The following is a 22,794-nucleotide window of genomic DNA, read 5'->3' as shown; positions in this document are numbered from 1 at the left end:
TTGCTATTCTTCTGGTGCCTGGGCTTTTCTATAGAAACAGGGGGGCTTATAGAAGAGAGAGGACCCCTGGAAATGGGATGCTGGGGGTCCTAAAAAATGACCTCTGCTTTCCTGTGACTTCTGCTATTCTTCTGCAACGTGTGCTTGTCTATAGAATAGAGGGGACCCCTAGAAATGGGATGCTGGGGGTCCTCAGTTCGTTCTGGGATAACAGAAGACTTATCTCTGCTTTCCTATGACTTCTGCTACACTTCTTGCATGCTTTTCAATAGAGGGGGGGGGGGGGTTAGGGATTAGAAGGGACCCCTAGAAATGGGATGCTGGGGGTCCTCAGTTCGTTCTGGGATAACAGAATACCTATCTCTGCTTTCCTATGACTGCTATTCTTCTGGAAGGTTTGCTTGTCTATAGAATACAGGGAACCCCTAGAAATGGGATGTTGGGGGGTCCTCAGACTTATCTCTGCTTTCCTATGACATCTGTCAATCTCCTTGAACGTGTGTTTGCCTATAGAATAGTTTATAGAAAAGAGGGGCCCCCTAGAAATGGGTTTCTGGGGGTCCTGAATTTGTTCTGGGATGACAGAAGACTTGTCTTCGCTTCTCCATGACTTCTGCTATTCTTCTGCCGCTTGCTCTTATCTCTAGAATGGGGGTGATTCGTCAGCAACTGGGAAAGGACCCCAAGAAATGGGATGTTGGGGGTCCTCAGTTAGTCCTGGGATAACAGAAGACTTGTCTCTGCTTTCCTTGGACGTCTGCTACTCTTCCTGAGCCTGTGCTTGTCTATAGAACAGGGAGTCCTAAAGAAAAGAGGGGACCCCTACAAATGGCATGTTGGGGGTCCTCAGTCTGTAGGAAGACTGATCAGAGGCAGGGAGGGGGCCCCCAGAAAGGAGATGATGGGGGTCCTCACTGTCCTGGGATACCAGAAGTCTGTCTCTGCTTCTAACTCTCCTGGCACCTCCTGTGCTGGTCTCTAGAATAGGGGAGGCAGAGAGGGGACCCCTAAGAAATGAGATGGGGGGGGGGTCCTAATGCAAAGTCGATGTACACGTGCGCCCCCATGATGTCCATTGTGCTGCTGATGGAAGAACATGGACGGGATGGTGACACATGAGAGCAGGGGAGGGGGGGCTGCTAGGGGAAAAAGTTGTGATGAACTTGTGCCATCATCACAGGAGGTCCAGGGAGATCAGAGGGGGTCAGGGAGGGTGGGGGGTGTTGTCTGACCCCAGGGACCCTGGGACACAAATAAGCAGCAGCTGCCCCCCCCTCCCCTTCCCAGGACAGCAGGACCCACCCTCAGCCACCTGCACACAGAGCACAGTCCTGGGCTGGGGGGCTGCAGAGGGCTTCCACTGTGTACCAGTCTGACCCTGGCACATGTGACCTATAGGATGGGCAGGAGGATCCGGACACTTGGCTTCAGGGGTACAAGAGGTGGGGGCTGCACTGCACAGGTAAGAGCCATCTGCCCCCCAGCCCCCCGTGTGCACAGCTTTTCCTGATAGGCACCATGTGCCACCCCATGTCCCCTGTACACAGCATGACATTCGGGTGCCACCCCATGTCCCCTGTACACAGCATGACATTCGGGTGCCACCCCATGTCCCCTGTACACAGCATGACAGCTATGTGCCACCCCATGTCCCCTGTACACAGCATGACAGCTATGTGCCACCCCATGTCCCCTGTACACAGCATGACAGCTATGTGCCACCCCATGTCCCCTGTACACAGCATGATATCCAGGTGCCACCCCATGTACCCTGTATAGAGCATGACATCCATGTGCCACCCCATGTGCCCTGTACACAGCATGATATCCAGGTGCCACCCCATGTGCCCTGTACACAGCATGACATCCAGGTGCCACCCATGTACCTGTATAGAGCATGACATCCATGTGCCCTGTAAACAGCATGACATCCATGTGCCACCCCATGTGCCCTGTACACAGCATGACATCCATGTGCCACCCCATGTGCCCTGTACACAGCATGACATCCAGGTGCCTCCCATGTACCCTGTACACAGCATGACAGCTATGTGCCACCCCATGTACCCTGTACACAGCATGACAGCTATGTGCCACCCCATGTGCCCTGTACACAGCATGACAACTATGTGCCACCCAATGTGCCCTGTACACAGCATGACATCCATGTGCCACCCTTGTACCCTGTACACAGCATTGAAATCCAGGTACCACCCCATGTACCCTGTACACAGCATGACATCCAGGTACCACCCCATGTACCCTGTACACAGCATGACATCCAGGTACCACCCCATGTACCCTGTACACAGCATGACATCCAGGTACCACCACATGTACCCTGTACAGAGCATGACATCCAGGTACCACCCCATGTACCCTGTACACAGCATGACATCCAGGTACCACCACATGTACCCTGTACAGAGCATGACATCCAGGTACCACCACATCCAGGTACCCACCCCATGTTCCCTGTACACAGCATGACAGCTATGGGCCACCCCATGTACCCTGTACACAACATGACGTCCATGTGCCTCCCTGTGTAACCTGTACATAACATACCAGCTATGGGCCACCCTTTATACACATCATGTTATCTATGTGCCACACCATGTACCCTGTACACATCATGTCATCTATGTGCCACCCCGTGTACCCTGTACACAACATGACATCCATGTGCCTCCCCATGTACCCTGTACACAACATGACAGCTATGGGCCATCCCATGTACCCTGTACACAACATGACATCCATGTGCCTCCCCCATGTACCCTGTACACAACATGACAGCTATGGGCCACCCTTTGTACACATCATGTTATCTATGTGCCACCCCATGTGCCCTGTACACATCATGTCATCTATGTGCCACCCCATGTACCCTGTACACATGTCATCTAGTGCCCTCATGCACACACCATGCCACCCATGTGCCAGCCCCTGCACCTGGCATATACACTCATCACTCAGCAGGTCCACCTCTGAAGTCCCCTCTGTCCCCTCTACAACAGTCGCTGCTCCTCGTCCTGCAACTTTCTATAATATACATCATCCTCATCACACCGAATGTACCAAACACGGGATGTGCTTTCCTTTCTCTTCTTTTTCATCTGTTTTCAGGAATAGAAATGTTCGCATGTGCGATGTTACCGCATGTAAAGGATGCCAAATGCTTTGTGAATACTGACAACAGGAATGGGATGGAATAGATCTGTATACGAATGTATGCTCGGAGGGTATATACATTATATATACCCTTGTGTGCTTGCATATATATATATATATATACACATGTGTGTCTGTCTATCTATGTATCTATATAAATCAATCTCTCTCTCTCTCTCTCTCTCTCTCTCTCTCTCTCTCTCTCTCTCTCTCTCTCTCTCTCTCTCTCTCTCTCTCTCTCTCTCTCTCTCTCTCTCTCTCTCTCTCTCTCTCTCTCTCTCTCTCTCTCTCTCTCTCTCTCTCTCTCTCTTCTCTCTCTCTCTCTATATATATATATATATATATATATATATATATATACAAAGATATACACAAAATATATCTCTATATTTATCTGTAATGTGTGTATATTATATACATATGAATACTATGTTATATATAATGTGTGATATATATTTCGTATATAACATCTACATGTATATATGGAAAAGACAAAGATTTCAGAGTATATATAAATCGATATGTGTAGGTATATATGTGTAGGTATATGTAGTGTGTTCAGGAATAATTTTAATAATAGATTTTAAATGTGAATCCATCGATCTGAATGATGTAAATAAATCACACACCTGATGTATAGATCAGTATATGGCAATGAATGAAATCTCTATTAATGTATTTTTATATAAATAATATACAATTATTCATTCAGCAATAGATGTATCTGTAATTGTCATTTTAATAATTATTATCCAATATAAATGTATAGATGCAAAGTTGGGGTTGTATATTTGTTGTGTACATGTTGCAGTATATGCTTTGCCCCCTCCGTACACAGGATCTATATCTGGATATATATATAATATATAATTATTTGTATGATGAGTGTGTCACCATTTCTGTCTGTGTTTGGGGTGTATCGATGTGGGTGTATAAATGTACAGATGTGGGCGTCTTGGGTGTATATGATGTGTACAGATGTGGGTGTATTGGGATGTATGGATGTGTACAGATGTGGGTGTATATATGTACAGATGTGGGTGTATTGGGATAAATATGATGTGTACAGTGTGGGTGTTATATATGTACAGATGTGGGTGTAATTGGATATATGATGTGTAGATGTGGGTGTATATATACAGATGTGGGTGTATTGGGGTGTATATGATGTGTACAGATGTGGGTGTATATGATGTGTACAGATGTGGATGTATTGGGGTGTATATATATGTACAGTGTGGGTGTAGTGGGGTGTATATATATGTACAGATGTGAGTGTATTGGGGTGTATATAATATGTACAGATGTGGGTGTAGTGGGGTGTATATATATGTACAGATGTGGGTGTATTGGGGTGTATATAATATGTATAGATGTGGGGGTAGTGGGGGTGTATATGATGTGTACAGATGTGGGTGTATATAATATGTACAGAATGGGTGTATATGATGTGTACAGGTGAGGTGTATTGGGGTGTATATGATGTGTACAGATGGGGTGTATATGATGTGTACAGATGTGAGTGTATTGGGTTGTATATAATAGTACAGATGGTGTATTGGGGTGTATATGATGTAGGTGTATTGGGGTGTATATGATGTAGGTGTATTGGGGGTGTAGATATGTGACCCCCCTAGGAGGACAGGTCGGGATCCCCCATCGTGGCCCAGGGCCCCTCCTGTACTCCGGTGACAGGCGAGGCGCACATTGTCGGGTCCGGCTCATCTCCGGTGTATTGGTGAGATCGGCACCCCGGACCTCACACGGGGCCGTTGCCGGTGCAGCCCGGTCCGGCGGGACAGAACTGAGCGAGATTCGTTCCGGCCCCGGGATAAGCCCCCGGCCCGCCGTATATTCGTTGTGCGATGTTCGTACATCGGGGAAGACGGCCGATCGGGGCGGATGGAGGGTGCAGGTCCGGGGCTGTAGTGTGCACACTTCCCTGGGGGGGAGGGGGGGGACCACAGACCTGACCGGGCACCGACCGACCGACCGACCCCAATGTATGGGCAAGTCTAGGGGAAATCCCGACCGATCCCTCCACTTCACTCTATACAACTCACACCGACAGCAGAGGAAACCAGAAAGAAAATAATATACCGATTGTATATTGTGTGTGTGTATATATATATATATATACTGTGTGTATGTATGTATGTAGATATATATATATGTAGATATATATGTATATATATATATATATATACACACAAATACATCTGGAGATACACAGAAATATGATAGAATTCTGTCGGATTTGGGTATAAATCCCCTTCCCATCTCTATACACCGAGATATACAGAGAATATAGAACTATCATTAATATATACAGACATTTCATCTACATGTGTACATGGACCGACACATACATGTGTGTATACAAAATATAGACATGACATATATGATGTGTGTATATTGATATATATATATATAAGAGCTGTCCATGTATACATGTCCCTCGCTGTATATACACAATGACAGGGATGGAGGGAAGATTCCGCTATAATGGGACATATTTATAACTCGATATCCATCAGTCTATATACCGCGTGCATGGCACATATACAGCAATGTACATCTACCGGAGGATTTGTCGGTTTCTGTATGTAATGTGGTGTCATTGGTGTGTGTATACAGATATCCAGCTATATATCTATTATCTATATACAGTGTATATTTACGCATGTATATGTGTGTGTGTGTGTGTATATATATATTAGTATATTCGTGTATGTATATAGATAACTATATATAGTATATATTCGGTGAGTGTATACAGAGATCTGTATGTAGTATATTGGAAGGTGAGTGTATACAGAAGATCTGTATGTAGTATATTGGAGGTGAGTGTATACAGAGATCTGTATGTAGTATTATGGAGGTGAGTGTATACAGAGATCTGTATGTAGTATATTGGAGGTGAGTGTATACAGAGATCTGTATGTAGTATATTGGAGGTGAGTGTAATACATATTTCTATGTTGTGTATACAGAACATCTATGTGTAGTGTGTATTCGGTGACCCTGGTCGGATGTGTCGCTCTGTGTGTGGGAGGAGGAAGGAGATCGGGTGGTTGCTCTGAGTGTGGTGCCCGAGGGTGGGGGTGGGGGTGGGGGGGGGGGGTACAGGGGGGTCAGGACAGGGCAAGCTTCATTAAACAGCAGCTGTTGTCACTTTAGGGTCCCAGAAGAGATCATCTGCACAATGCACATCCAGGGCCACCACCACTGCCAGGCACTGGACTGCACACACTGGGTACACTGGGCTATACTGGGCTCTCCTGTGACCCTGGACATCCCTGCCTACAACATGCTCTGCTGCTGTGTCTGTACAGAATACTGGCAGCCAAGTATGGGATAGGAAACTACAAGTGTGTGTACAAGTTTATATGTTTCTGTCTTTAATGATTGCATAGTTTAATCAATGCAGGGTTCCCCTTAATTATTGTGTTTATATATATATATATATAGATACATATCACACAATACACATGGAGAGACAGACCACTTAATTAGTGTGTGTGTGTATATATGTATGTGTATGTGTATATATATATATATATATATATATATATATATATATATATATATTTGTGATATAATTCACCTTCTTATTGTATATGTGCTCATGTGACCAGAGTGTATAATTGCATGTGTATATGTGTGTGTGTGTGTGTGTATATATATCATACTCATTGTGGTCACATATGCACACATATAAAAATAACATGAGTGATAAACATATAATGCACACAAATATACACTGTGGTCACATGAGCACACATACAATAAGTGCTGAAATATATATATATATATATATATATATATATATATATATACATACACACACATATATACATACACACACACACATACAGACTGTGGTCAGACTTGCAGTAATATATATATACACAGACATACAATTTTTTTTGCTTACCATAGATTGGCCAATTATGTATGTGTGTTAATAGGTATATATGTGTGAGGTTGTATAAATCTCCTAAATGCTTTTTGTGTATATATTAGACTACAGTGTATGTTTATATATGTGGATATAGAGACAGACAGACATTATACATCTATGTATGTGTGCATTTTATAGATAGAAATATATATATAAAATATTTGTATGTGTGTGTGTGTCTGTATATACATATATGTATGTGTGTGTGTGTGTATATATATATATGTATGTGTGTGTGTGTATATATACATATATATATTATTGTGTATGTGTGTGTGTGTGTATGTATGTATGTGTGTATATATATGTATGTGTGTGTATATATATATAATATATATATATATATAATATATATATATATATATATATATATATAAATGTTGTGTGTGCCTGTACCTATCTATTGTGGTGTATGTAGAGTATATATTGTGTACTGTATACTGTATATATGGATGGATGGCTGTGTGTGCTTCTACAGAACATACAGAAGGACACTGCACCCCTGGCCGCCTAGGACTTCCACTCTCTCTGCATCATTGTAGGAATTCTTGCATAGCTGTAACATATTGAAGTCATATTTCCTGTGTACAGATGCTTCCCATTACTTTCTGTACACGGCAAGAAGTTGGTATTTTTAGAATCTCTGGAAATGTTGAGGTGTGTTCATGTGACAATCCCATCCAGTTATTATATAATAGGCACTTTTGGTTTTCTCCAGGTCTCGTGTTCCATGCACATGTATTGTAATATGTATATGTAACCTGAGTCTGTCAATATACAAGTGATACAAGTAGGTGTGTCAGGGGTTGGGGTGAGGAATGTATAGATGTAGGTGCAGATATATATCCCTGTATAATTAGACGTCTATGGCGTATGGGGAATAAATGAAGCCCAGATGCAGCTGTTCAGGGACAGAAGTCATGTTCTGTTCATTTTAATCATTTTAATGTGGGAAACCTCATATACCAAAAAAAAAAGAACAATCCAGCCTAGCAATGTATTCATCCATACACCTTGTTCTAAATTCTTTTTCTGCAGCAATGGTAATAGTATGTTTTATACAGGATATGAATAGGAAAATGATTTACACTGAATGCCTTCTGATCACTATAGGGTGTATTGTGTGCTTATAGATCTGTGTGCAAAGCCATAACAATCTACATATTTAGATATATATATATATATAAGATTTAATGTACTAAGCTGGTGTCGGCACACCTGCAAGCCGCAATATTTGGAGACATTAGCCCGCCCCACCGCCAATTGCCAGTCTAGGTGATGCGTCTCCTATGTGGTGTTTCTATGTACATATAATCTCCGCGCCCCAGGCTGCGACTGCGCCCTCAGCCTGACCCCTGGACGTCACGTTAGACCCCGCCGCATTACGTATATATTCCCAGATACAAATATTGGAGTGTAATCCTTTTCTATATCGAGCGAAAAAAAAAAAAACCCCAGCCTGCATATCTGGCAATCTTAACATACTTGCAGATGAGCAACATTCTTCCGAGGGGCCTACAACACTCGATTTCAGTGTCTGGATGATTATTATTCAGCTCTGATGCAAAAAAAAAAAAATATATATATGAACCTGAATAAAATCTGGATTTTCCTAAAGGCGTAAACTAAGATCATCCAGAGGTTTAAGTTTGCAAATCAGAAAAATCTAAATGAGGACGAAGCCACGGGCCTCCTGCTGTCATGGGTACTACAAGTCCTAGCAGGCCAGGGGTGGTATATTTATGATGTGGATATATGAAGCTGTGCGACTCACATTTAGTGTCAGGCCTCCTTAAATGAATGTCTAGTCAGCTCTTTACCATTCATAGAGGATGTGGTTGAAATATTGGTTTATAGAAAGGGATCCCTATATCCATGATTGATCATGAATGTCATTCACATATACAGCATATCATCATCATCACCATCACCATCATCATTATTATTATACAGGATTTATCATTATTTTGTAATAAGAAGAATAATAAAACGTAATATATGTCATTTTTTTTTTTTTTTTGGCCACACATGTTCGGTTTTGTATATTTCAGACCTCGCCGTCCTCTCTGTGTATAGGAAGTACTAGTCGGTGTATATGTCCATGCCTGTCGGTGAAGGCGCTGGGGTCAGCAGTGAGACGCAGGGTGATGCTATCTATAGTAGAGTCCCTGCCTCTCTACTGGAAGTGCTGTGCTACAGGCAACCCAGTTTCTACAGCACAGCTCACATAATGCTGAACGCCTTTCAACTCTACGACAAGGAGAAGATTTTCCACAGAGAATGATGCTTCTTGTGTGGGGTTTTTATTTTTTTTTTTTCGCCGCAGTCCCTTAAAGGTGCGGTTTGCTGTACATTGGCTGGTGCTCCCCTCGTACATCTTGTCCTACATTCTCTCTAAGCTCCAGAGTATTTTTCAGAGGTGGCTTTTTTCATACGGCACGGCTTCTCCGTCTTGTGCCCAGGTGTGCCGGCGTCCCATCTTTTTTTTTTTTTTTTCGCTTACTGTAAATTAAAAACAGTTTTTGCAGAATCTGTTATTTTTTTTTCCCCGTTTCACTCCTGTTTGGCGGATGAGATTAAATTGCGTCATTTTTTTGATGCCGAATAACTTGGAAAATATCTTTGTATCTCCTTATCAGCATTTAGCTGTTTTTTTTTATATATATATCTCTGCCCCATCTATCTACCTCTCTGCCTTTCCATCTTGCGGTCTATCTATCCATCTGTCTCCTATCTGTCTATCTCTCGCTCTATCAGTCGAGCTATTTAATGTCGCTTTTTTTTTTTTTTAGCTCATGCGCCCGTCCTATATCACTGATACCGGCTCTTCTAAATAGTAGAATGTTTACATTTTCAAACATTAGACCGGTCAGGTTTGCATCTTTCTTCCTTGGATTCTGGCAGCCGAATTCTGCTTTTAAGATGTACCTACAGAAAAAAAAGCAGGTCGCCAGAATGGCAGGTTATACCCAATAAACTGGATCCTAAACTGTGACATGGGCCGGATTGTCGGTCATTTACCCAACGCTCTTGTGAACGTTTTATAAATGAATGCAAATAAAAAACAAATACAGGATCAAATCTGTGGATCCTAAAGCGTGACATGGGCTGGACCGTCGGTAATTTACCCAACGCTATTGTGAACATTTTATAAATGTATGCAAATAAAAACCAAATACAGGATCCAATCTGTGGATCCTAAATTGTGACATGGCTTGTATTATTGGTAGTTGACTCAATGCTCTTGTGAACATTTTATAAATGTATGCAAATAAAAAACAATCACAAGGATCAAATCTGAGGATCCTAAATAGTGACATGGGTCGGATTGTCCGTAATGAACTCAGCGCTCTTGTGAACGTTTTATAAATGAATCCATATAAAAACAAACCTGGGATCGAATCTGTGGATCCTAAAGTGTGACATGGCCTGTATTATTGGTAGTTGACTCAACGCTCTTGTGAACCTTTTATAAATGTATGCAAATAAAAAACAAACCTGGGATCGAATCTGTGGATCCTAAAGTGTGACATGGGCTGGACTGTCAGTAATTTACTCAACGCTCTTGTGAACATTTATAAATGTATGCAAATAAAACCAAATACAGGATCCAATCTGTGGATCCTAAATTGTGACATGGCTTGTATTATTGGTAGTTGACTCAATGCTCTTGTGAACATTTTATAAATGTATGCAAATAAAAAACAATCACAGGATCAAATCTGAGGATCCTAAATAGTGACATGGGCCGGATTGTCCGTAATGAACTCAGCGCTCTTATGAATGTTTTATAAATTAATCCATATAAAAACAAACCTGGGATCGAATCTGTGGATCCTAAATTGTGACATGGCCTGTATTATTGGTAGTTGACTCAACGCTCTTGTGAACCTTTTATAAATGTATGCAAATAAAAACAAATACAGGATCAAATCTGTGGATCCTAAATTGTGACATGGGCCGGATTGTCGTTAATTAACTCAGCGCTCTTATGAACATTTTATAAATGAATCCATATAATAAACAAACATGGGATCGAATCTGTGGATCCTAAATTGTGACATGGTCTGGATTGTCGGTAATTTACTTCTGGTGAACGGTTTATAAAACTTTGCAAAAAAAAAACAAATGCAGGATCGAATCTGAGGATCCTAAATTGTGACATGGGCTGGATCGGAGGCAATTTACTTAACGCTCCTGTGAACATTTTATAAATTAATGCAAATAAAAAACAAACATGGCATAGAATCTGAGGATCCTATATTGTGACATGGGCCGGACTGTCGGTCATTTACCCAAAGCTCTTGTGAACGTTTTATAAATTAATGCAAATAATAAACAAACATGGCATAGAATCTGAAGATCCTAAATAGTGACATGGCGATTGTCGGTCATTTACTCTGGTGAACGTTTTATAAAACATTGCAAAAAAAAAATCAAATACAGGATCGAATCTGAGGATCCTATATTGTGACATGGGCCGGATTGTCGGTAATTTACCCAAAGCTCTTTGTGAACGTTTTATAAATGTATGCAAATAAAAAACAAACATGGGATCAAATCTGAGGATCCTATATGGTGACATGGGCCGGATTGTTGGTCATTTACCCAAAGCTCTTGTGAACGTTTTATAAATGAATGCAAATTAAAAAAAACATGACATCGAATCTAAGGATCCTATATGGTGACATGGACCGGATTGTCGGTCATTTACTCTGGTGAACGTTTTATAAAACATTGCAAAAAAAAAATTTAATACAGGATTGAATCTGAGGATCCTAAATTGTGACATGGCCTGGATTGACCGACGATCCGGCCCATGTCGCAATTTAGGATGCTCAGATTCGATCCCATATTTGTTTTTTTTTATTTGCATACATTTAAAAAAACGTATGCAAATAAAAAACAAACATGGGATCGAATCTGTGGATCCTAAATTGCGACATGGGCCGGATCGTCGGTCATTTACACAACACTGTGGTGAACATTTTATAAATGTATGCAAATAAAAACCAAATACGGGATCGCATCTGTGGATCCTAAATTGTGACATGGGCCGGATTGTTGGTAATTGACTCAACGCTCTTGTGAACGTTTTATAAATGTATGCAAATAAAAAACAAACATGGGATCAAATCTGAGGATCCTATATTGTGACATGGGCCACACTGTCGGTCATTTACCCAAAGCTCTTGTGAACGTTTTATAAATAAATGCAAATAAAAAACAAATATGGGATCGAATCTGAGGATCCTAAATTGGGACATGGGCCGGATCGTCGGTCATTTACACAATGCTGTTGTGAACGTTTTATAAATGTATGCAAATAAAAACCAAATACAGGATCGCATCTGTGGATCCTAAATTGTGACATGGGCCGGATTGTTGGTCATTTACAAATTAAAAAAAAACAATCACAGGATCGAATCTGAAGATCCTAAATTGTGACATGGCCCAGATTGTCGGTAATTAACTCAAAGCTCTTGTGAACGTTTTTATAAATGATTTGCTAATAAAAACAAACACAGAATTGAATCGGTTCAAATAGACACAGAAAAATACAGAATATATCTTGGAAAACGCAGATCTATCTAAAACCAGGGAAATCAGTGACACAAATCTGCCTGTTTTTTTATTTATGTCGCTGCAATAGAATTAGTTATACCTTGAGCGATGGGCCGCGCCATTCCCTTCATCATACTATCAGGTCCTCTTCATGTAAATACACAAATTGTGTAATAACCCCCCCCCCACCAAAAAAAAAAAAAATATAAAAAATGCTTTTCAGCTGAGTATAAAACCACTCACAGGCCAGCAGTCCTATAAATCTCAGCAAAGGAAATAACCTGCCCTATCCAAACACCTGCAGCTTATAAAAACACGCCAAACCCCCCAAAAAAAAATAAAATAAAAATGAAGAACATATACATGTCATAAAACAGCGGTTTTCTTCATAAAACTTTCCTTTTTCTTAATTTCTAATTTCTTTTAAAATGTGTTTTCCTGGTTTTGTTTTTAAAGGAATCCACACACACACAAAAAAAAAAATACATGGAAAAAAAAAAAACCCCCCTTCAGTAGGAATTTTAATAGCACAATTACATGCTTTATTCCCAATCCCTCCCCGTGCCGTGGAGTCAGGGAGAGGAATGGCTGTACGATGCCGGATGATATTCCAGCATGTTCTATGAAGTTGTCAGACCGACCTTATGCATTATTCACAATCGACGAGACAAACGTATTGGTTTTTGTTTATTGGGATGTAGGTGTGTGTGTTTATTATAGCGCGGGTAGGATCGGATTTATTTATAAGGGGGGGGGGGGGGGCGGTAATTGTCGTGATCAAATTGGACAATTCGCTGCTGAGGTTGCGTGGTATTGGTGCACCTTCCAAGGCCCCGTGCACACTAGGCGACTTGGAATAGCGCCGATTCTGCCCGCCATTTCAAATCGCAGCAAAACTAGCAACATGTATTTGGGTACCATTCTTTTTTTTTTTCAGAAAAGAGGGTGCTAATATTCTTAATGGCACCCCAAACGCGGCACGATTTGGCAATGTGCATTAAAAATCGCGCTAAGCTTGTCGACCAAAAAGGCGCAGGAACTTCTTTTAGGTCACAAACGCGCATAAGGCAGCCATTAAAGTGGATGGAGAGACACACAGACGCGCGTAAATTGTGCTTAAAAAAAATCGCAAGCTGGAATGCTTGTTCCCGCAATGTGATATCAGAATGGAGCCTGACAGTGCTGACGGTCTTTTCCTGGACTGACTTTTTAAGTGTCTGTGGACATCCAATGTTAGAGACACTTTTGAATATTATTAGGACCACACCGGCGCCAGAACTGCTTCTGCATATTTTCAGAAATGATTCTGACCATTTAGTTACAAGGTTACAAAATCTTGTCATGTGACCATCTCTTCTTCCTGATTGGGGGGGCGGGGTTACAGGATGCTGTGCAGACACACAAGAGGCAGGTTGTGCTTGAGCAGGGGGTGTGTTCAAGAGGCTGGCTGTGATAGGAGGGGGCGTGTTCAAGAGTTAGGCTTTGATTGGGAGGGAGCATGTTCAGGAGGCAGACTGTGATTGGGAGAGGGTGTGTTCAAGAGGCAGGATGTGATTGGGAGGGGGTGTGTGTTAGAGGCTGGCTGTGATTGGGAGGGAGCGTTTTCAAGAGGCAGGCTTTGATTGGAAGGGGGTGTGGTCAAGAGGCAGGCTGTGATTGTGAGGGGGCATGTGCCAGAGGCAGGCTGTGATTGGGAGGGGTCGTGTTTAAGAGGCAAGCTGTGATTGGAAGGGGGTGTGATCAAGAGGCAGGCTGTGATTGGGAGGGGGCATGTGCCAGAAGTAGGCTGTGATTTGTGAGGGGGTGTGGTCCAAAGGCACGCTGTGATTTGTCAGGGGGCATGATGGCTGAAAAAAAACTACCCAATCCAGGCATGCTGTGTGTCTGGCTGTCCATTCACAGGTACAGGACACTAAGCAAAGGATGAAAACTGACCACACTAACACAGATCAGCTTCTATACTTTGTGTAGTCAGTTTCGAACAACAAAGAAAGATGACTGTCAGGATCAACCAGGTACATCAGATGGAAGAAGAACACGAAAATGACAGGGACTATAATTTATAAAATACACAGATGGGAACACACACACATAGAGAAAAAATATATTTAGGGTAATGTACATTTTCAGTGCTAAAAAACTCTTTGTTGATCTCCTTCTGATAATACTAGTTGGCCACCCCTGGCTCCTGTGGGTGCGACACAGAAGAGGTAGGTAGATTTGGAGTTCAGACTCTATTGGCTACATGTCTGTTCAAGGTCAACGACTCAGAGGCCACTGGAATGGCAAGAGGAAGATCAGCAATCAACGTATTTTCTCAGCACAGGGGATGTGGCCTATTTATTCACTAGAAGCTTATTAAATCTATGAGGCTTGAGAAACGCAACTCATTCCAAGACAGGGGGTGGAAAATGGCTTCCAGCCTTGTTCAGGAGGGGAGGGGGGACCTGGTGCAGTGTTTCCATGTGGGGGGGGAGGCTAACATATCTCTTCATTGCTACAGGCTGACCGAAGTAGGGACAGCAGCATCACACGTCACAAGTGGTGAGCCAACACTGGAGAGTAAGAGAAAGGCAGGAGTAGGTGCAGGCTGTGCTCCCTCTCCTCTGTCCTGTCCATCCTGGACGGGCAGATGCCCCTGGTGCAGTGTTTTCATCTGGGGGGAGGAAGGCTAAGGTGTCTTCATTGCTACAGGCTGACCAAAGTAGTGACAGCAGCATCACAGGTCACAAGTGGTAAGTCAACACTGGAGAAGAGGAGAAAGCCTGGAGTAGGCGCAGGCTGTGCTCCCTCTCCTCCTCCATCCTGGAGGGGCAGATACCCCTGGTGTAGTGTTTCCATGTGGGGGGGAAGGCTAACATATGTCTTGATTGCTACAGGCTGACTGAAGTAGTGACAGCAGCATCACACAACACAAGTGGTGAGCCAATACTTGAGAAAAGGAAGCAGAGCCAGGAGGAGGTTCAGGCTGTGCTTCCTCTCCTCCTCCATCCTGGAGGGGCAGATTCCCCTGGTGCAGTGTTTCCATGTGGGGGTGAAGGCTAACATATGTTTTGATTGCAGGCTGATTGAAGTAGTGACAGCAGCATCACACGTCACAAGTGGTGAGCCAATACTGGAGAAGAGGAGAAAGCCAGGAGGAGGTGCAGGCTGTGCTCCCTCTCCTCCTCCGTCCTGTCCATCCTGAAGGGGCAGTTTCCCGTGGTGCAGTGTTTCCATGTGGGGGGAGGCTAACATATGTCTTGATTGCTACAGGCTGACCGAAGTAGTGACAGCAGCATCACACGTCACAAGTGGAGAGCCAACACTGGAGAAGAGGAGAAAGCCAGGAGGAGGTGCAGGCTGTGCTTCCTCTCCTCCTCCATCCTGGCCAGCACACCCATGCCAATGCTGTCCCCCCCCCCCAGCCATGTGAGTGGCAGGAGCAGCAATGACAACAACACAGCACACTGCAGCGCTCACCACCTTCAATGCTGCGCACCCTTTCTGCATCCTTCCCCAACCACCTCACCTACAAAGCCCCCTCCCCCCACCCCTTCTGCTATTTACTGTACTCAAGCACATGTGCCTGTAGCTGGGACACAATAGGCTCCAATCACAGAGCTTCCACACCGTGATGAAGGAACTAAATGACAGATATTTCCAGCTGAGATTTGACAGTCACATGGCTGAAAATAAAAATCCATATCTTTGCCAAAAAGTTTGTGAACGAAACCCTTTATTTTCCATATCTGGAGCCGTTTTTGTTTTGATATTTTTGGGGAATTTGTTTGTATTTGTTCATTTTTATTTACTTATTTTCTGTGGCTGTGAATAGACCTGGAAGTATAATGATTTATCTACAACAAACATTTTATTATATTGCAGCTTACCAATTCTTAGATGTGGTGGCTGCATTCGTTTTCTTTTTTGGGCTCTCTTCCTTTTATTTTCATCTGGTGATCCAGCCAGTAAGTCTGTTTTTAAAATGAACAAGCTGTCCTGCAGATGTAGCAGTTACAGGAATGAGACAAACCATTTATCACTGACGGGTGCTTACAATGATCAGCTTTACTGACGTAATGAAAAAGGAAACGGTTTGCTGTAAAGAAAGTTTATAAAGATAATGACGTGTGAGCTGGAGGCTGGTTTCAATTTGTTAGTGTATTTAAATCTGCTAGTCCGTCTTAACACTCACGCCCCCCCCCCCCAGACTGACAATGCTGCTGTCCAAAGATGCCCCCTGTGCTCCTTCCTCCAGAGTGGGGGCGCTCTAATACAGGAGGTGTGGTACTGGCCAGATCACCAGGTGAAAACAGAGGGGGAAAACGCCTAAAAAAGAAAACGAATGCAGCCACCACATCTAATGAGTGAGATCCTTGAGATCTATTAAAACCAGGGGCGGACTGACAACTCATGGGGCTCCCGGGCAATAGGGGATCATGGGGCCCCTGTGTCCGTGCCCAAACTCAAAAAAGCCTATGAAAGGTACCAGGGGCATCTCATGGGGCCCCCTACTGACCCCGGGCCCTCGGGCAGTGGCCGAGTTTCCAAATGGTCAGTCCGCCCCTGATTAAAACTGATTAAAGTAGTTGTAAACCTTCCATATCCCCAGAGAAGTGACTGGCCTCAGGTGAGGCACAGAGATGAAACAAATCCTCCTACATACGTTGCATCTGTTTATCTGTAGCAAGTGCTGAATTTATACAGCTTGTCCGAGCTTTCAGAAAACGGGATGGGGAGCTGAAGTTAGGCTGGCCATACATGTTACATTCTGACGTTACAGTCTACTTTAGATCAATTAAAACGGATTAAAGTGGTTGTAAACCCTCCATATTCCCAATGAAGTGATCAGCCTCAGGTGATACACAGAGATGAAACAAATCCTCCTACATAAGTTGCATCTGTTTATCTGCAGCAAAGTGCAGAATTTATACAGCTTGTCCGAGCTTTCAGAAAACGGAACAGGGAGCTGAAGTTAGGTTGGCCATACACTATACAATTTTCTGCCCAATTTCCTTTAGATTTACCTTCCACTATGTAGTGCAAAGGCCCGCCTAATTAGATACAATTGAAAGTGTTGTTTAGGTTTTGACCTCATATTATATGGTTTTTGGTAAATCTAAAGCAATAATCTAAGGAAAATTGTATAATGTATGGCCAGCCTTACTCTCTGTGAGAGATAACTGGAGGGAAAGGACACCCCCCCCCCCTTCACACAGAGTTGAGGCTGTCAATCACAGGCTGTGCCCTCCCCTGTCACCATTTTTCTCTTGGTGTCAGGAACAGGGGCGGACTGACAACTCATGGGGCCCCTGTGTCCTTGCCCACACTTAAACCACACCCAAAACAGCCTATGAAAGATACCAGGGGCATCTCATGGGGCCCCCTACTGACCCTGGGCCCTCGGGCAATGCCCGAGTACCCTAATGGTCAGTCCGCTTCTGGTCAAGAAAACTTGTTAGAAGCGATTCATACTGATAGCAGAGGAAGGAGGCAGAAGTGACACTTCAGTGCTCTGGACTGAGACAAGTACACACTATAGAGGGGTGTGCTTTGTTCATATTTCATGGCTGAGGGTTGCACTTTAGAGCCCATTCACACCCATGACACATCGCACCCCGTGTTTCCCAATGAGCACCATTCATATCTGTGCGACTTCAAGTAGCAGCGACTCGACACTGCACTGCTTTGGTCTGACTTTCATGTGACTTGGGGGGGGCCAAAGACTTCAATGTAAACCCTTCAAAGTCACACCTGAAGGTTCTACATGTGACTAGAGCACAATCATCCGTGGTCAAAGCCCAATGCCCCGTACCACCGACAACTCATGGGGCCCCCGGGCAATAGGAAATCATGGGGCCCCTATATCCTCACCCACACTCAAATTACACCCAAAAAAGCCCATGAAAGGTACCAGGGGCATCTCATGGGGCCCCCTACTGACCCCGGGCCCCCGGGCAGTGCCTGAGTGGCTAAATGGTCAGTCCGCCCCTGCCCCGTAAACACTATAAGAAAATCGTACAGAAATTTTCGCACAAGGACCGATCGCCCGATAATCGGATCGTTGGCACACAGCTTTCGAGAGCCGATCACGACAATTCATGCGACAATATCCGAAGGGACCAGCGCGATACCAGATTGTACGATTTTCATTTAATCAGCACAGTAGTCCTCCGAAAATACAAATACAGCGCAATACATGACATCACTTTCCAAATTCTTTTCTTTCATAGGAGAATTTTTGTATCTTTAGTCAGCTTTTCACTTTCGATGTGAGACTGGGAGGTGAAAAAAAACGGCCGATCGTTAGTCCGATATTCTCATCGTGTGTACGGGGCAAAAGTCGTCCAAAGTCGCAGTGAAAATCGCACGATCTTGAAGTCGCACCAATTTATATGCAATCGGGAAGGTTTTGTAGTTTGGGTAAATCCAAAGATTGTACAACTAGATAATAATTTAACCCCCCTGGCGGTATTCCTGAGTGTTGCTCGGGGTAAAGTTTCAGCACCACAAGCGGTAACCCCCCCGAGCTACACTCGGGAATACACTGCAGCGTTGCTCCGGGATCTCTTCTGCACTTACCTTGTCCTGCGCTCCCGCGATGTCCCCCCTGCAGCGTCCCCGGCAGGGGCGGACTGACAACTCATGGGGCCCCCGGGCAATAGGGGATCATGGGGCCCCTGTGTCCTTGCCCACACTGAAATGGTTTGATACAGGAATGTTATACTATGTGATTTTAGTGAATGTCACTTTTTGACATTTTTTTAAATTTCCCGCCAGTTCCGTCCCCCGTACATCCCGAAAAAGCCTATGAAAAAGGTACCAGGGGCATCTCATGGGGCCCCCCTACTGACCCCACATCCTCGGGCAGTGCCCGAGTGCTTGAATGGTCAGTCCGCTCCTGGTCCCCTGCCATCTCCTCCGGCCGATGCCGGCATCCATCTTCCGGGTTCCGTTCCCTGCGACGTCGGGACGTACGGGGGACAGAACTGGCGGGAAATTTCAAAAATGTCAAAAAGTGACATTCACTAAATACACTAAAATCACATAGTATAACATTCCTGTATCAAACCATTTCACATACATTGTGTCCCGAGTGCTTTGTCCGGCGCCCTGCCTGCATTTTTACTGTTCTTTCTGCCTGGAAACTGAGAAACGTCCATGGCGTCCAAAAAGCGTCCCTTTAGGTCAGACGCGGTTTTAGACCGGCTAGAGAACAGCGATAGTAAATCAGAACCACTTGCAGAATTGAGTGATAATGATTGGTGGGGGAAATTCCTCATCAGACACTGAAAATGATTCTGCGACTGAGCTCAGCGATGTGCGAACTTGGCGCTATATTTCACATTTCAGTGTTTTTGGTTTGATGACATTATTGAATTAAATTTATTATTATTATATTATTATTTTTTATGATTATTTATTAAATTATTATTTATGATTTCGTGTTTTATCCTCCCCGGGATGTTTACTAGACTCTTGTTCGGACAGATTTCAGTGAGTTATTCCTAGGAATTACAGGACTACAATAAAAAAACGACATATTTCCATGCAAAAAAAGTACCGCTTTGAGCACAGAAATATGGACATAATCAGACCGCTAGGGAGGTTAAAAAAAAAAGAATGGTGGTTGCTATGGGTTACTACCAGGGGCGGATTGACCATTCTGGCACGAGGGCCCGGGGTCAGTAGGGGGCCCCATGAGATGCCCCTGGTACCTTTCATAGACCTTTTTGGGTGTGGTTTGAGTGTGGGCGAGGACACAGGGGTCCCATGATCCCCTATTGCCCGGGGGCCCCATGAGTTGTCAGTCCACCCTTGGTTACTATGCTTTACATATTGCACTGAGGAAGGTATTTTACCGTCAGCGAGGGAGGGGGGGGGGTAAAATACCAGCGAGTTCTGTGACCCCCGGCGTATCCCTATACCAGTCCTTCTAGGAGTCTCTGGTTCTGGTCCCTGCGATGGCAGCCCCCCCCCCCCCTTACAGACGGCGTGCTCCTGAGGCGTAGGAAGCGACTTTCCCTAGATGACAAGATTAACAGTTCCAGGGCCAAAGGAAATCTTTTCTTGGATGGCGATCAAGCGCCAGGAATTTCAGGTTTGGCCTGATGTTCCTGGTAGATGCAACTTTGCAGCGTGCCCAGGGAGTGCCCATTCACAGATCCCAGAGGCCCCGAAGGCGCGACAAAACAACATACCGCAAGGTGCAGGAAAACCACGCGGGGAGGAAGAAGAAAGACGATTCTGCGAGAGCAGAGAGGAGAGAAATGCAAAGCAGCCCGAGGCAACACGAGGCATCTGAGGAACGTTCTGCCGGCGCGGCGTCCCCTCCATCCCCACGTCTGCCGCTCCTCAGATCCCGCATTCAGCCCCCCCCAATAGAACGGGGGGCCACATTATCCAGCAGCACCCCTGCCATTGGACAGCCATTGGATTTAGGGGCCCATTTGGACCTTGGCGTCCAGGTTGGCACACGTATGTCCCCACATACAGGAAGTGAGGGGGAATCTTCTCAATGGGGACACCAGCGACAATAAAAAGCCGCCAGAGAATCGCACTGCCCCCCAACCCCCCCATCTGGAAGACATTTACTATCATGGATTCATCGCTGCTCTTTGTCAGAATTGCATCTCATTGCGGTAATACAGAGGCACGGCGTCCCCTCCATCCCCACGTCTGCCGCTCCTCAGATCCCGCATTCCCCCCGTAGGACGGGGCGCTGCATTATCCAGTGACACCCCTGCCATCGCAGCGGGACCGTCATCGGATTTAGGGGCTCATTTGGACCTTGGCGTCCAGGTTGGCACACGTGGTAAGGTCCCCACATACAGGAAGTGAGGGGGATCTTCTCAATGGGGACACCGGTGACAATAAAAAGCCGCCAGAGAATCGCACTGCCCCCCCACCCCCCCATCTGGAAGACATTTACTATCATGGATTCAGTAATACAGAGGCTGCAATCGCCGATCTCCTACACGTGAAATCTGTGCAGCATGCCTATTGATCAAGGCGCCCCTGCCAGACAGCGCGGTCAGGTCAGGACCTCCACTACAGGTGCAGTTTTTGTTTTTTTTTTAAACAAAGCCTTGCCGCCAGGTTCTCACATGTGCGTGTAACATTGTACATGCCTGCGATTCACCTGTACCAGCCCCCCCCTTGTGTAGGCATCCAGGAACCGCGAGACTGCGATGGGGCGCCGCCATCTTGGATGTTATGTCAGCAGCCCCAGAGCAGCAACAGGGATAGAATTCCTGCACCAGCCACAGAGCAAAGCATTTGTACTCCCCACAGCCGCTGCCCCTGCAGGTAGAGGGGCAGTAAAAACATGGCTCAACTGGGGTTTTACCACCCCCAGTTTACAAATGTAAATCAGCCCTAAAGGAAAAAAAAAAGTTTATAGTCAGCAATAAAAGTGAACACAAAATGTGTAATAAAATGCTGGAAGGGCTGGGAATGGGGCTGGGTGTCACTGTGGGGTAGCTGGGGACTGTGGAGGGGATTAGGGGGGCTGTGAAGGGGATTAGGGGGGCTGTGGAGGGGATTAGGGGGGCTGTGAAGGGGTTTAGGGGGGCTGTGAAGGGGATTAAGGGGGCTGTGGAGGGGATTAGGGGGGCTGTGAAGGGGTTTAGGGGGGCTGTGAAGGGGATTAAGGGGGCTGTGGAGGGGATTAGGGGGGGGCTGTGAAGGGGTTTAGGGGGGCTGTGAAGGGGTTTAGGGGGCTGTGGAGGGGATTAGGGGGGCTGTGAAGGGGTTTAGGGGGGCTGTGGAGGGGTTAGGGGGGCTGTGAAGGGGTTTAGGGGGGCTGTGGAGGGGATTAGGGGGGCTGTGGAGTGGATTAGGGGGGCTGTGAAGGGGATTAGGGGGGCTGTGGAGAGGATTAGGGGGGCTGTGGAGGGGATTAGGGGGGCTGTGTAGCATATGATGTAGCCCTGTATGGGATGAGGTCTCTGGAGGAGACTGAGAGGATAGGAGGTACTGTGGGTGGGTTGGCAGGAACAGTGGGACACAGTTTGGGGGTGCTATAGTGGGGCTGGAGACTGGGGGGCTCTGAGGGAGGTTGGGGGGTACTGTGGGGGGGGGGGGGGGGACTAGAGGCTCTCAAGGAG

The 22,794-nt window shown here is 45.0% G+C and overlaps 1 long non-coding RNA gene across 1 annotated transcript in view; it reads left to right on the top strand.

Moving 5' to 3' along the window:
- Positions 1-6: 6 nt before the first annotated feature.
- LOC149432627 (uncharacterized) overlaps positions 7-22,794 on the top strand; it is a 35,206-nt gene continuing 12,418 nt past the window's right edge. The window contains exon 1 of the long non-coding RNA XR_016308987.1: positions 7-1,462. This is a non-coding gene — a long non-coding RNA (uncharacterized LOC149432627). The remainder of the gene's footprint in view (positions 1,463-22,794) is intronic.

Source organism: Staurois parvus, unplaced genomic scaffold, assembly GCF_062004578.1.
Source record: "Staurois parvus isolate SC_StPar_1 unplaced genomic scaffold, SC_StPar_1.0 ptg002139l, whole genome shotgun sequence".
Taxonomy (NCBI): Eukaryota; Metazoa; Chordata; class Amphibia; order Anura; family Ranidae; genus Staurois; species Staurois parvus.
The sequence above is the reverse complement of the archived record's forward strand: the minus strand, read 5'-3'. Positions and strand labels throughout refer to the sequence as shown.